We start from the raw sequence: 14,130 nt of genomic DNA, 5'->3' as shown, positions 1-14,130 counted from the left end.
TTCCGGTGGGTCATCGAGTGGTTGACCAGTCTCGCGCTATATCATGACAGCCAGTTTTCGGCTTTCTCTACTGAGGTGCTCGCCTGGCCGAACCGGGGCACAATCGCAGTAGTTCTCCTGGTGCCGCCTTAGCCGATAGAGCGGAACGTAAGGCAGCAAAACACAGTAGCCGGGCAAACCCAACATTTTACCAAAGACATGATTCGGAGCTGATGCATATAAGGCCAAACTCGCGACGCCGAACACTCCCTAAGGTGTTCAACCTTTATGAAAACGGGCTGAACAATGCCCTTGGTAAGAAGCCCCTGGTGTCCGGGTACGCGCAAAATTCTAACGTGGACACATGCCAAGACGCCAGCCTCCTCCTCGGTTGTAAAAAGAAACCGAGGGATGTTATCAACAAGAGACAGTAAAAAAGGTTTACGCAGGGTCTTAATCTGAAAAGAATCCTTGGAATGGGTCCCTACTGCACGTCTGCGCCTGTGTCTCCGTTGTGCCGTATCCTGGACGGGTGTAGCACAGTGTTCATCTGTAAAAGTGAGGAACTTAGTTGAAAACAATCGTGCAAAAATCTATGTTATATTAAATAAACAAAGTATAGTTCAGAGAATGGGTAGAATTGAGCTTTATTGTCTCCTGTTGTATACATGTGGAGCCCCTTGTACGGGGGTATGCGGCTATTAAGCCCCTGTATGTTTACGCCGGACTCGTCTAGCCATGTCCGTGGTCTGAACAACCTGTTTAGGTGCTTTGACTAGTAAAGCTGGTTTAGTGTGTGGCTGTCAAGGCAGCCGCACGGTCTTCCATGCTCGAGGAACACTCGATATTTCCCTTTAATGAGATGATGCCTCGCGGACCGGGCATTTTAAGCGTAAGGGATGCATAATGCGGTATTGCGTTAAAGTGGGCGAAAGCTTCACGTCCCAGTAGTGCTTGATAGCTACTTGTAAATGGGGCGATGTGAAAGGTTAGCTTTTCGCGACGGAAGTTGTCGGGGAAGCCGAACACAACTTCTAGCAAGAGAGAGCCCGTACAATGGGTATCTGGGCCTAGCGTTACCCCTTGAAAGGAAGTGTTGCCGTGGCGAATTATTGTTGTGTTTATCCCCATTTTGCGGATTGTGTCCTAGTATAGCAGGTTTAGATCACTGCCGTCGTCCATTAGGACTTGTGTAAAGTGGAGTCCGTCAATTATCAGATCTAATACCAAGGCAGTCCAGCCTGCATTCCAGATACTTCTAGAGTAATCCTGATGGTCGAAGGTGATTGGTTGTAACAACCAGTGACGGGACTCCTCTGGGACAGGCCATATGGCACGTATCTCTATAGGCGCCACTCTGTATTTCCCTTTTGTCACGTGAAGTGAGTTTACTGTTTTGACTTCTTGTGGGAACTTCTTTTGTTCTTTGGTGCTTTGCGTGTGGGGTTCGTCGTCGTCCTCGCTTGGTATGTCGAGCCCCTTGTGTTGAGCGTTAAGTTTGCCGGATTGCTTGAAGACCCAACAATCTCTGTGGGTATGGTTTGCAGGCTTCCCGGGAGTACTATGGATTTGGCATGTTTTGTCCAAGATTTTTTCTAGGTTAGATAGCTCATCCCTGTTATCCTTGAGGGGCGGCTTTTTCTGATTCTGTCGAGAGCTTTTGAATCCGGCGTTGACTGCCATGCTCTTCGAGCTGTTTCCCTTGGTTCGGCGCTGATCCTTGCTACGTCGTGGTTTCCCACTTCCATCCCTGACTTCGGATGTACTTGGGTCACTGGTACTGCTGCTTGCCAACCAGCTATCCTCTCCTGTGCAAAAGCGGGTCATGAGGCTTGTTAATGCGGCCATTGTTCTTGGCTTTTCTTGGCCGAGGTGTCTGGCGAGCCATTCATCTCGAACGTTGTGTTTGAAAGATGCTAAGGCTTCGGCGTCTGGATAGTCAACTATCTGGTTCTTTTTAGTGAGAAATCTGTTTCAGAGTTTCCGGGCTGACTCTCCGGGTTGTTGAGTTATATGACTTAGATCGTCTGCATCTGGAGGTCGGACATAAGTCCCTTGAAAATTTGCCCGAAAAGCATCCTTGAGCCCTTCCCAACTTCCGATGGTGTTTTCCAGAAGGCTTTTAAGCCAATGCCGGGCTGGCCCTTTGAGCTTGAGGGGCAAGTATTTTATGGCGTGGAGGTCATCTCCTCTAGCCATGTGTATATGGAGGATATAATCCTCAATCCAGACTCCAGGGTCTATTGTTCCGTCGTATGCCTCTATGTTTACAGGCTTGAATCCCGCTGGAAATTCATCGTCCAACACCTCATCGGTGAAACATAGGGGGTGTGCGGCACCCCTATATTTGGGTGTGCCGTGATGTTCGGGTACTTGTTGCGTTGCATTGCTTACTAGAGCTTGCTTTCTTGGCCCATAGATAGATCTGGCTGGGCCGTCTTTTTGATGCGATACCTTGTGCGGATCGCGTGCCAGCTTGAGTGCGGCGCCCCTTGCCGCTCTATGTTGGCCATGGGGTTATTTATCCGACTGGATGTCTTCCTTATTTTTTGATTGCGGGGGCTCTAAGGCCTCCTCATCAAATTCCAGTAGTAATTTTCGCTTCGGATAGCTCTTTGTGTGGCGACTGTCGCCGTATTTGTCTGCGGTGTTGAGTACTTTGTCCCATCTAATTCTGAGTGCATCTTCCGCTGTTTTGAGCTTCCGCTTCTGCTTTTTCAGGCTACGCGCAGTGGCGACGAGCCTTTTGTGGAGGTTCTTCTGCTCCAGCAACTTGTCCAGCATGAGGTCGTCCGAACTATTATCTTCACCAGGGACGGGTTGTTCGGTTTGTTTACCCAAGTTTCCTTGTTCGGACGGTTGCTCGGTGGCATGTTCGTCATCCGCCGGTTCGCCCTGCTCTATGGCTGGGCCTCTGTCGAGGTGGGGTTTGGCGCGACGCTTACACCGCCGCTTTGATTGCTTTTCGAGGGAACAATCCCTCGTTGCGTCCCTTTGTTCCTCGTCATCGTTTCTTTTAGGTGTGTCCACCATGTATACATCGTGAGATGAGGTGGTTTTCCAGTGCCCTATAGGCGCTGGTTCTTGGTCGTCTCCTTCATCGGCGTCCATACCGTCGATATCTTCGGAGTCGAAGTCGAGCATGTCGGTTAAATCATCGACAGTGGCTACGAAGTGAGTGGTGGGTGGGCTTTGAATTTCTTTGTCGTGTGCATCCCAACCTTGCTGACCATAGTCCGCCAGGGCTCTCCTGATAAAGAGAGAGACTTTAGTGAATTCAGAATCTCGCCGGAGGGCGAGTGCTGAAAGATGTCCCTGGAGGCGAACTCCATGATCGGTGCCCAATCGGGTTCGATCGGCAGGGGCGCGGGAGGTTCGGAGTCCGGATAGGAGTCCGGCACCTTGGAGTCACGAGCTTCGCAGAGGACAAGGCTAGTGTTCGGCTCGATCACCATAGAAATTGCAGCCCCCGAGGCGGTGTCCAGCCCCCCGTCCTCGATTGGCGCAGTCGGCTCTGAGCTAAGGGTCGGAGCGAACGCTGGGGCGGCCTCCTGGGCACTGTTCGGCAGCTAAGCTAGGTCATTCCCATCGTGACAGTGTGGCGCGCCTGGCTGTGGCTCGAATCCGTCGAAGATCAAGTCTCTGCAGATGTCAGCCGTATAGTTCAAACATCCAAATCTGACCTGATGGCCAGGGGCGTAGCTTTCGATCTGCTCCAGAAGGCCAAGCGAATTGGCCCGCAGTGCAAAGCCGCCGAATACGAAGATCTGTCCAGGGAGAAAAGTCTCACCCTGGACTGCTTCGTTGTTGATGATCGGAGGAGCCATCGGGCCTAAAGATGATGACACAACGGAACTCTCAATGAAAGCACCAATGTCGGTGTCAAAACCGGCGGATCTCGGGTAGGGGGTCCCGAACTGTGCGTCTAGGCGGATGGTAATAGGAGACAGGGGACACGATGTTTTTACCCAGGTTCGGGCCCTCTCGATGGAGGTAAATCCCTACTCCTGCTTGATTAATATTGATGATATGGGTAGTACAAGAGTAGATCTACCACGAGATCAGATAGGCTAAACCCTAGAAGCTAGCCTATGGTATGATTGTTGTTCGTCCTATGGACTAAAACCCTCTAGTTTATATAGACACCGGAGAGGGCTAGGGTTACACAGAGTCGGTTACAATGGGAGGATATCTACATATCCATATCACCTAGGAATGTCCCATCCGGACATGGGACGAAGTCTTCAATCTTGTATCTTCATAGTCCAGGAGTCCGGCCAAAGGTTATAGTCCGGTCATCCGGACACCCCCTAATCCGGGACTCCCTCACCCACCCCACACCCGCGTCGAGTTTTCTTCGTTCGGCGAGGCCCTACAACCACCCGAGCCCCTTGGATCGCACCGGCGAACTCCAGCGAGCTCTGAAAAATTGACTGACCCAATTTTGAAATTTAGTCTATTGTGATTTAACTAGTGTGGAATGGGGAAAACCATAAGCATTTGGAGTATAGTGTTGAGCGTGCCATGGCAGATCTGAAGGTGCAAACCGGACAAAGGCAACTTCCCAACCAAGACAAGAAATCAGAGTAAAGCAGTGGCGGTCTATTTTCTTGCTACGATAAATAAGTTGAGTGCTACGTCTTGAGCTAGTGTTGGTTTTCCCCGAAGAGGAGAGGGTGATGCAGCAAGTGCAGCGTAAGTATTTCCCATAGTTTTGAGAACCAAGGTATCAATCCAGTAGGAGGCTCCGCAAAAGTCCCACGCACCTACACAAACAAACTGAGAACTCGCAACCAACGCAATAAAGGGGTTGTCAATCCCTTCACGGCCACTTACGAAAGTGAGATCTGATAGAGAGATAATAATATATTTTTGTATTTTGTAATATAGATGAAAAAAGTAAAGATGCAAATAAAAGTAGATTGAAAGCAAATATGATAAGAGATAGACCCGGGGGCCATAGGTTTCACTAGAGGCTTCTCTCGAGATAGCATAATTATTATGGTGGGTGAACAAATTACTGTCGAGCAATTGATAGAAAAGCGCATAGTTATGAGATTATCTAGGCATGATCATGTATATAGGCATCACGTCCATAACAAGTAGACTAACTCCTTCCTGCATCTACTACTATTACTCCACACATCGACCGACTCCTGCGTGCATCTACAGTATTAAGTTCATAAGAACAGAGTAACGCATTAAGCAAGATGACATGATGTAGAGGGATAAACTCATGCAATATGATATAAACCCCAACTTGTTATCCTCGATGGCAACAATACAATACGTGTCTTGCAACCCTTTCTGTCACTGGGTAAGAACACCGCAAGATTGAACCCAAAGCTAAGCACTTCTCCCATGGCAAGAAAGACCAATCTAGTAGGCCAAACCAAACTGATAATTCGAAGAGACTTGCAAAGATAACTCAATCATACATAAAAGAATTCAGAGAAGATTCAAATATTATTCATAGATAAACTTGATCATAAACCCACAATTCATCGGATCTCGACAAACACACCGCAAAAAGAGATTACATCAAATAGATCTCCACAAGAGAGGGGGAGAACATTGTACTGAGATCCAAAAAGAGAGAAGAAGCCATCTAGCTAATAACTATGGACCCGTAGGTCTGTGGTAAACTACTCACAACTCATCGGAGGGGCAAGGATGTTGATGTAGAAGCCCTCCATGGTCAATTCCCCCTCCGACAGAGTGCCAGCAAAGGCTCCAAGATGGGATCTCGCGGATACAGGAGGTTACGGCGGTGGAAATTGTGTTTTGTGGTGGTCTTGGATGTTTTCGGGGTCCGTAGGTATATATAGGAGGAAGAAGTATGTCGGTGGCCGCTCGAGGGGCCCACGAGACAGGGGGCGCGCCCTACAGGGGGGCATGGCCCCCTATCTCGTGGGGCCCTTGGAAGCTTCTTGACTTGCACTCCAAGTTCTCCGGATCATGTTCGTTCCAAAAATATGCTCCCAAAGGTTTCATTCCGTTTGGACTCCGTTTGATATTCCTTTTCTTCCAAATACTGAAATAGGCAAAAAAATAGCAATACAAGCTGGGCCTCCGGTTAGTAGGTTAGTCCCAAAAAATGATATAAATGTGTAAAATAAAGCCCATAAACATCCAAAAGCGGTAATATAATAGCATGGAACAATCAAAAATTATAGATACGTTGGAGACGTATCAAGCATCCCCAAGCTTAATTCATGCTCGTCCTCGAGTAGGTAAATGATAAAAAAGAAATTTATGATGTGGAATGCTACCTAGCATAATTCATAATATGATTTCCTTTATTGTGGCATGAATGTTCAGATCCAAATGAATCCAAAATAAAAGTTCATATTGATAAAAGAAATAGTAACACTTCAAGCATACTAATCAAAGTAATCATGTCTTCTCAAAATAACATGGCAAAAGAAAGTTCATCCCTACAAAATCATATAGTTAGGCTATGCTTCATTTTCATCACACAAAGATGTTCCCAACTTATATACCCCCGATGACAAGCCAAGCAATTGTTTCATACTTAAATAATCTCAAACTTTTTCAACCTTCACGCAATACATGAGCGTGAGCCATGGATAAAGCACTATGGGTGGAATAGAATATGATGTTGGGAATTGTGTGGAGAAGAGAAGAAAGGAGAAAGTATCACATTGATGAGGATAATCAATGGGCTATGGAGATGCCCATCAATTGATGTCAACATGAGGAGTAGGGATTGCCATGCAACGGATGCACTAGAGCTATAAATGAATGGTCAACAAAAGAAACTAGTGGGTGTGCATCCAACTTGCTTGCTCAAGAAGACCTAGGGCATTTGAGGAAGCCCGTCGTAGGAATATACAAGCCAAGTTCTATAATGAAAAATTTCCCACTAGTATGAAAAAGACAACTTATGAGACTCACTATATGAAAAACATGGTGCTATTTTGAAGCACAAGTGTGGAAAAAGAGATAGTAACAATGCCCTTTTTATTTCTTTATTTCTTTTTTTCTTCTTCTTTTTTCTTTTTTTCTTTTGGGCCTTTCTTTTTTTTCTTTTTGGCCGTTCTTCCCCTTTTTTTCTTTGGGTAATGTTCTAATAATGATGATCATCACACTTCTATTTGATTACAACATATGAATTACAACTCGAAACTAGAACAAGATATGACTATATGAATGCCTCCGGCGGTGTACCGGGATGCTGCAATGAATCAAGAGTGACATGTATGAAAAATAATGCATGGTGGCTTTGCCACAAATACGATGTCAACTACATGATCATGCAATGGCAATATGACAAAAGTAAAGTATGTCATGATGATGATGAACGGAATGGTGGAAAGTTTCATGGCAATATATCTCGGAATGACTATGGAAATGCCATAATAGGTAGGTATGGTGGCTGTTTTGAGGAAGATATAGGGAGGTTTATGTGTGATAGAGCGTATCATATCACAGGGTTTGGATGCACCGGTGAAGTTTGCACAAACTATCGAGGTGAGAAAGGGCAATGCACAGTACCGAAGAGGCTAGCAAAGGCGGAAAGGTAAAAGTGCGTATAATCCATGGACTCAACATTAGTCAAAAGAACTCAAATACTTATTGCAAAAATTTAGAAGTCATCAAAAATCAAGTACTACGCGCATGCTCCTAGGGGGATAGATTGGTAGGAAAAGACCATCGCTCGTCCCCGACCGCCACTCATAAGGATGCACAAGCCAGGTACACTTCATGTTTCAAATTTGTTACACAAATTTAACCATATGTGCATGCTATGGGACTTACTAACTTCAACACAAGCATTCTTTAAATTCATAATCACCCAACTAGCATGACTTTAATATCACTACCTCCATATATCAAAACAATTTTCAAGTAGCTAGTTGATCATAGCATCCAATTCACTTCCTATGGTAGTTTTTATTATACCCAACTTGGATGCTCATCATTCTAGGACCAACTTTATAACCATAGCAAATACCATTCTGTTCTAAAAGACTCTCAAAATAATATAAGTGAAGAATGATAGACTAGCAATTTCTTCAAAATTAAGACACCACCGTGCTCTAAAAGATATAAGTGAAGCACTAGAGCAAAACTATCAAGCTCAAAAAGATATAAGTGAAGCACATAGAGTATTCTAGCAAATTCTAATCAAAGAGGCTTCTCCCAAAAGGTGTGTATAGCAAGGATGATTGTGGTAAACTAACAAGCAAAGACTAATATAATACACTACGCTCCAAGCAAAACACATATCATGTAGCAAATAAAAATATAGCTCCAAGTAAAGTTACCAATGAACGAAGACGAAAGAGGGGATGCCTTCCCGGGGCATCCCCAAGCTTAGGCTTTTGGCTATCCTTGAATATCTTGGGGTGCCATGGGCATCCCCAAGCTTAGGCTCTTTCCACTCCTTATTCCATAGTCCATAAAAGCTTTACCCAAAACTTGAAAACTTCACAACACAAAACTCAACAGGAAATCTTATAAGCTTTGTTAGTGAAAGAAAACGAAACCACTACATAAGGTACTGCCATGAACTCATTCTTTATTTATTTTGGTGTTAAACCTACTGTATTCCAACTTCCTTATGGTTTATAAACTAATTTATTAGCCATAAATGCATTGAAATAAGCAAACAACACACGAAAAACAGAATCTGTCAAAAACAGAACAGTCTGTAGAAATCTGTAACTAACGCAAACTTCTGGAACTCTAAAAATCCTACCAAAATAGGAAGTACTGCAAAATTTTCCTATTGATCAGCATAAAAAAGAATAAATGCAAAATCACGTTTCTGTGATTTATTGAATTTTTTCTTGTGAGCACAAAGTTTCTGTTTTTCAGCAGAATCAAATCAACTATCATCGTAGTTTACCCTATAGGTTCTACTTGGCACAAACACTAACTAAAAGAAAAACACATCTAAACAGAGAGTAGATGCAAGATTTATTCCTAAACAGGAGCAAAACAAAAAACATAAAGAAAAATTGGGTTGCCTCCCAACTAGCGCTATCGTTTAACGCCCCTAGCTAGGCATAAAAGCAAAGATAGATCTAACGAGTGCCATCTTTGACACTTGATGAGGGGGATCTCCTTTCTATGGCATTCATTCTTCTATTCAAAGTAAGCACATGTCCATTAATGGAAGAAGTAAGATTAAGCATGTTACGGAAGTTTGCCTCCAAACTAGACTTCATCTCTTTAATAATTTCATTTTGATAAAAGCACAAGAGAGTAGTTGATTCAACCTTATCATTCAAAGGGTGCCCAAATATGGTTTTAATTTTTTCATAAGTATATGTAGCATCCCTTTCAAGAAAACTTCATTCAAAAATAGAATCTAAAACTTGTTTAAAAGAAGCGGGCAAGCCAACATAAAAACTCTTTAAGTAATCTTCAATTTGATATTGTGGCACATAGCTAGCCCGAATTCTTAATAACCTATCCCAAGCATATTTTAAAGACTCATCAAGTAAATAACGAAAAATTCCATAGTCATCCTCATCAAAATTATTCAAGCTCTCATTGGAGACCCCGGTGGGTCTTATAGTGTCATTATTCATGAGCTTAGAGAGGATAGATGGGTTGTCCAAGGCACTAGAGCTTGGGAGAAAACCCTTAGTTCTTTTTGACTCGGCCATGGCAAAGGGAAGGCAAACGGAAAAGAGAGAAGGAGATTGGGAAAGAGAGGGTGAATAAAACGGCAAGGGTGAAGTGGGGAAGAGGAAAACGAGAGGCAAATAATGTAAATGCGAGGGAGATGGGTTTGTGATGGGTACTTGGTATGTCTTGACTTGAGCGAAGACCTCCCCGACAACGGTGCCAGAAATCCTTCTTGCTACGTCTTGAGCTAGCGTTGGTTTTCCCCGAAGAGGAGAGGGTGATGCAGCAAGTGTAGCGTAAGTATTTCCCTCAGTTTTGAGAACCAAGGTATCAATCTAGTAGGAGGCTCCGCAAAAGTCCCACGCACCTACACAAACAAACTGAGAACTCGCAACCAACGCAATAAAGGGGTTGTCAATCCCTTCACGGCCACTTACGAAAGTGAGATCTGATAGAGAGATAATAATATATTTTTGGTATTTTGTAATATAGATGGAAAAAGTAAAGATGCAAATAAAAGTAGATTGAAAGCAAATATGATAAGAGATAGACCCGGGGGCCATATGTTTCACTAGAGGCTTCTCTCGAGATAGCATAATTATTACGATGGGTGAACAAATTACTGTCGAGCAATTGATAGAAAAGCGCATAGTTATGAGATTATCTAGGCATGATCATGTATATAGGCATCACGTCCATAACAAGTAGACCGACTCCTGCCTGCATCTACTACTATTACTCCACACATCGACCGACTCCTGCCTGCATCTACAGTATTAAGTTCATAAGAACAGAGTAACGCATTAAGCAAGATGACATGATGTAGAGGGATAAACTCATGCAATATGATATAAACCCCATCTTGTTATCCTCGATGGCGACAATACAATACGTGTCTTGCAACCCTTTCTGTCACTGGGTAAGAACACCGCAAGATTGAACCCAAAGCTAAGCACTTCTCCCATGGCAAGAAACACCAATCTAGTAGGCCAAACCAAACTGATAATTCGAAGAGACTTGCAAAGATAACTCAATCATACATAAAAGAATTCAGAGAAGATTCAAATATCATTCATAGATAAACTTGATCATAAACCCACAATTCATCGGATCTCAACAAACACACCGCAAAAAGAGATTACATCGAATAGATCTCCACAAGAGAGGGGGAGAACATTGTATTGAGATCCAAAAAGAGAGAAGAAGCCATCTAGCTAATAACTATGGACCCGTAGGTCTGTGGTAAACTACTCACAACTCATCGGAGGGGCAAGGATGTTGATGTAGAAGCCCTTCGTGGTCGATTCCCCCTCCGGTAGAGTGCCAGCGAAGGCTCCAAGATGGGATCTCGCGGATACAGGAGGTTACGGCGGTGGAAATTGTGTTTCGTGGTGCTCCTGGATATTTTCGGGGTCCGTACGTATATATAGGAGGAATAAGTACATCGGTGGCCGCCCGAGGGGCCCACAAGACGGGGGCGCGGCCCCCTATCTCGTGGGGCCCTCGGAAGCTTCTTGACTTGCACTCCAAGCTCTCCGGATCATGTTCATTCCAAAAATCACGCTCCCGAAGGTTTCATTCCGTTTGGACTCCATTTGATATTCCTTTTCTTTGAAATACTGAAATAGGCAAAAAAACAGTAATACGGGCTGGGCCTCCAGTTAGTAGGTTAGTCCCAAAAAATGATATAAATGTGTAAAATAAAGCCCATAAACATCCAAAAGGGGTAATATAATAGCATGGAACAATCAAAAATTATAGATATGTTGGAGACGTATCATTGAGCAGATACGAAAGAGTACCGCCTCTGGTGCGGCGCCGTGTACGCATCTGCTGAGAATTTGACGGTGCTGCGGTAGTGATGGCTGTCGGCAGCGTGGAAGCAGATCTAGGAGGGTAGACGGTGGCGGTGGGCCGTGGTGGACGAGACGGTCGTAGGAGCGGCACTAGCAAGGTGGACGACGGTGGGGATGAAGCGAGAGGACGGGATGCAAGGATCCCGGTCTGAAGGCGTGGATGAGAGAGGTCAATCTCTTGTAATGGATGGCGGTGTCGGGGTATCAGCTCCGGCATGGTGGAGGAGTACGGCGATGGATGGGTTGGCGGACGGCAGCGGACGCAGGAGGGTGGGGCGGAGAGGGTGTTTTGGCGCCCACGGAGTACGAATGGGGAAAAGGTAGGTAGAGAGGAAGGGGGGAACCATGTATTCAGGGCGCGCTTGTCTCAAATGTGAGGAAATTTACAAACTTAGCCCCCGTTTCAAATTTCTACTACATCACAACAACATTAGTCGGTTGGGGATAGGACGGTAATCTCGCATACACCAAATATTTGCCGACGAGAGTTTGTTTTCGGCGCCCACCGTGTATGAATATGAATTGGGGAGGGAGTCGATTTCCGCCGAGGGCACACTATGTTTTGGTGCCCACTTTGTATGAATCTGGGTGAGAGGCGGTTACATCACGTTTGGGTGAAATTACAAACCTACCCCTATTGAAACCTATAGATATCCAGCAGATAGGCTTTGCATGGCAGGGATTGGCAGTAGTGATTTCCATCTCGCAGATATTTGTTTCAGGCGGTTACTGCGACTTTCCTCGCTTCGTTCAAATTTTGTACAGTGCACGTTTACCATGCCAACTCAATACGAATCCCGTTTGTATTCTACTATTTTTTTCGGGCGGGATCCATTTTCAATTGGAATTACATTCTGTATACATCATTTTTTTATATATACTTTCAAAAGCACAACACCATTTATACATAAATATGGTTTACAAATGGCATGATCTCAGATTCATAAGGTTGTATCCATCAATTTGGATTTTCCAATATTTGAAACCACTTTATGTTGAAATCCAATGTATGCATTCCTCGCTAACTGTCTCCAATTAATGTGTGTTTCATGCGGGGTTTTTTAACTTCTCAAACATGTATAATGTGTTTCACACACGCAACATATAGTGTAATCCCGTTTAGACATTAATTGCATATAAACCATGCATTGTTTGTAATTGAAGAATCTATGGATCACCAATATTGATAAACTATATAACATTACACGTGTGCCCAAAATCAAATGAATATGCATGTTTGATACACCAATTTGTGTTATGATATTATCGATGTCGTGATCTCCAGTTTAAATATTTGAATCCCCTTTAATCCAGATATTCGTCTCATATAGCTATCACTCATGCTTATATAGGACTATATGTCTGGACCTATACGTGTTCATCGTCTCTCAGGCATCTCTCGTGCTACCTGTATGTCGACAATGATCTTTTATCTTTGTAACACAATGACGGTACTCTCTCCCTCGACCTTCATCACTCTATCTCTCTCTAAGTATATCTCGCTCCCTGCTATGTGTCTCTAGCTATGATTTTCCATGTGGAATCTCTTTCTCTCACATAAACACAAAACTTTGTCTCCCGGGGTCACATTTCTCTCAACTATTCCCATGTGTGCCACTCGCACACCCCTCATACAGAGATGTCTTTTGCTCCTTAGATATGAGAACCTACGACTCTTCCTCTTCAATATCTCTTTCTCACACACAAACACAAACTCTGTCTCCCAGGGTCTCATATTTCTCCATTGTTCTCTTGTATGTCGCTCAAACACACCCTCTCTCCCTAGAGATATCTTGCGTTCCCTCATATGTCTTTCTAGCTATCACTCTCGTTGTGAAATATCTTTCTCTCTCGCAGACACAAAACTCCGTCTCTTTGGATCTCATTTCTCTCTGATATCTGTTTGTATGTGACTCACATGCACTCTCTCTCTATCTCTCTCACGCCCACACACATAACCCAGCCTTCTGATCCACTCGACTCCTATCTCCAGCGCACACTAGCTAGCATCTTTATCTTTCTATTTATCTGTTTCTCCATCAACCTTCTTTCTCGCCCTCACTCTTGATTCCCAGCACGCACACTACATATGTTTCTCTCTACATGCAGTGAAATGCCCTCTCACACACATATATAACTTCACCCTTTGAACCACCCGACGGTCATCTCTGACACCCAAACTAACGGATGTCTCTCTAGCTAGCATCTCCATCTCTATATCTATCTGTAGTTTCTCCGTCAACATTTCTTTCTCGCACGGAGTCTTGCTTCCTATCACCCACACTATATATGTCTATCCATACATATGCATTTATAGGTTGATCTTTTTTTCACAATCGTTGCGCCTCACCCCCTCTGCTCGCCATAGATGCATGCTCCAGCCCACGCCACTATCTCTTAAAGACAAAAACACATGCTCAATTGTCGGGCCTTCTTCCCTGCATTCTCACATGCATGCATATTGTCATACCGATCCGTCTCTCCCATGTCGTTGATCTTAGGACTTATGTCTTCTTTCTTTTATCTCGATCATGCGCGCGCGCGCACACACACACACATCCCACGTATACATGTATACCTCTCACACATGCACGTTCAAGGTCTCTATGTCTCCATACGTAGTTAATTACCCTCAATACTAACGCCACATCGAATCGTTCTCCTCTTTTGTGCACATAACTTCCGCCTGGAT

Source organism: Triticum aestivum, chromosome 2B (genome assembly GCF_018294505.1).
Source record: "Triticum aestivum cultivar Chinese Spring chromosome 2B, IWGSC CS RefSeq v2.1, whole genome shotgun sequence".
NCBI lineage: Eukaryota > Viridiplantae > Streptophyta > Magnoliopsida > Poales > Poaceae > Triticum > Triticum aestivum.
This window is presented reverse-complemented; position numbering follows the sequence as displayed.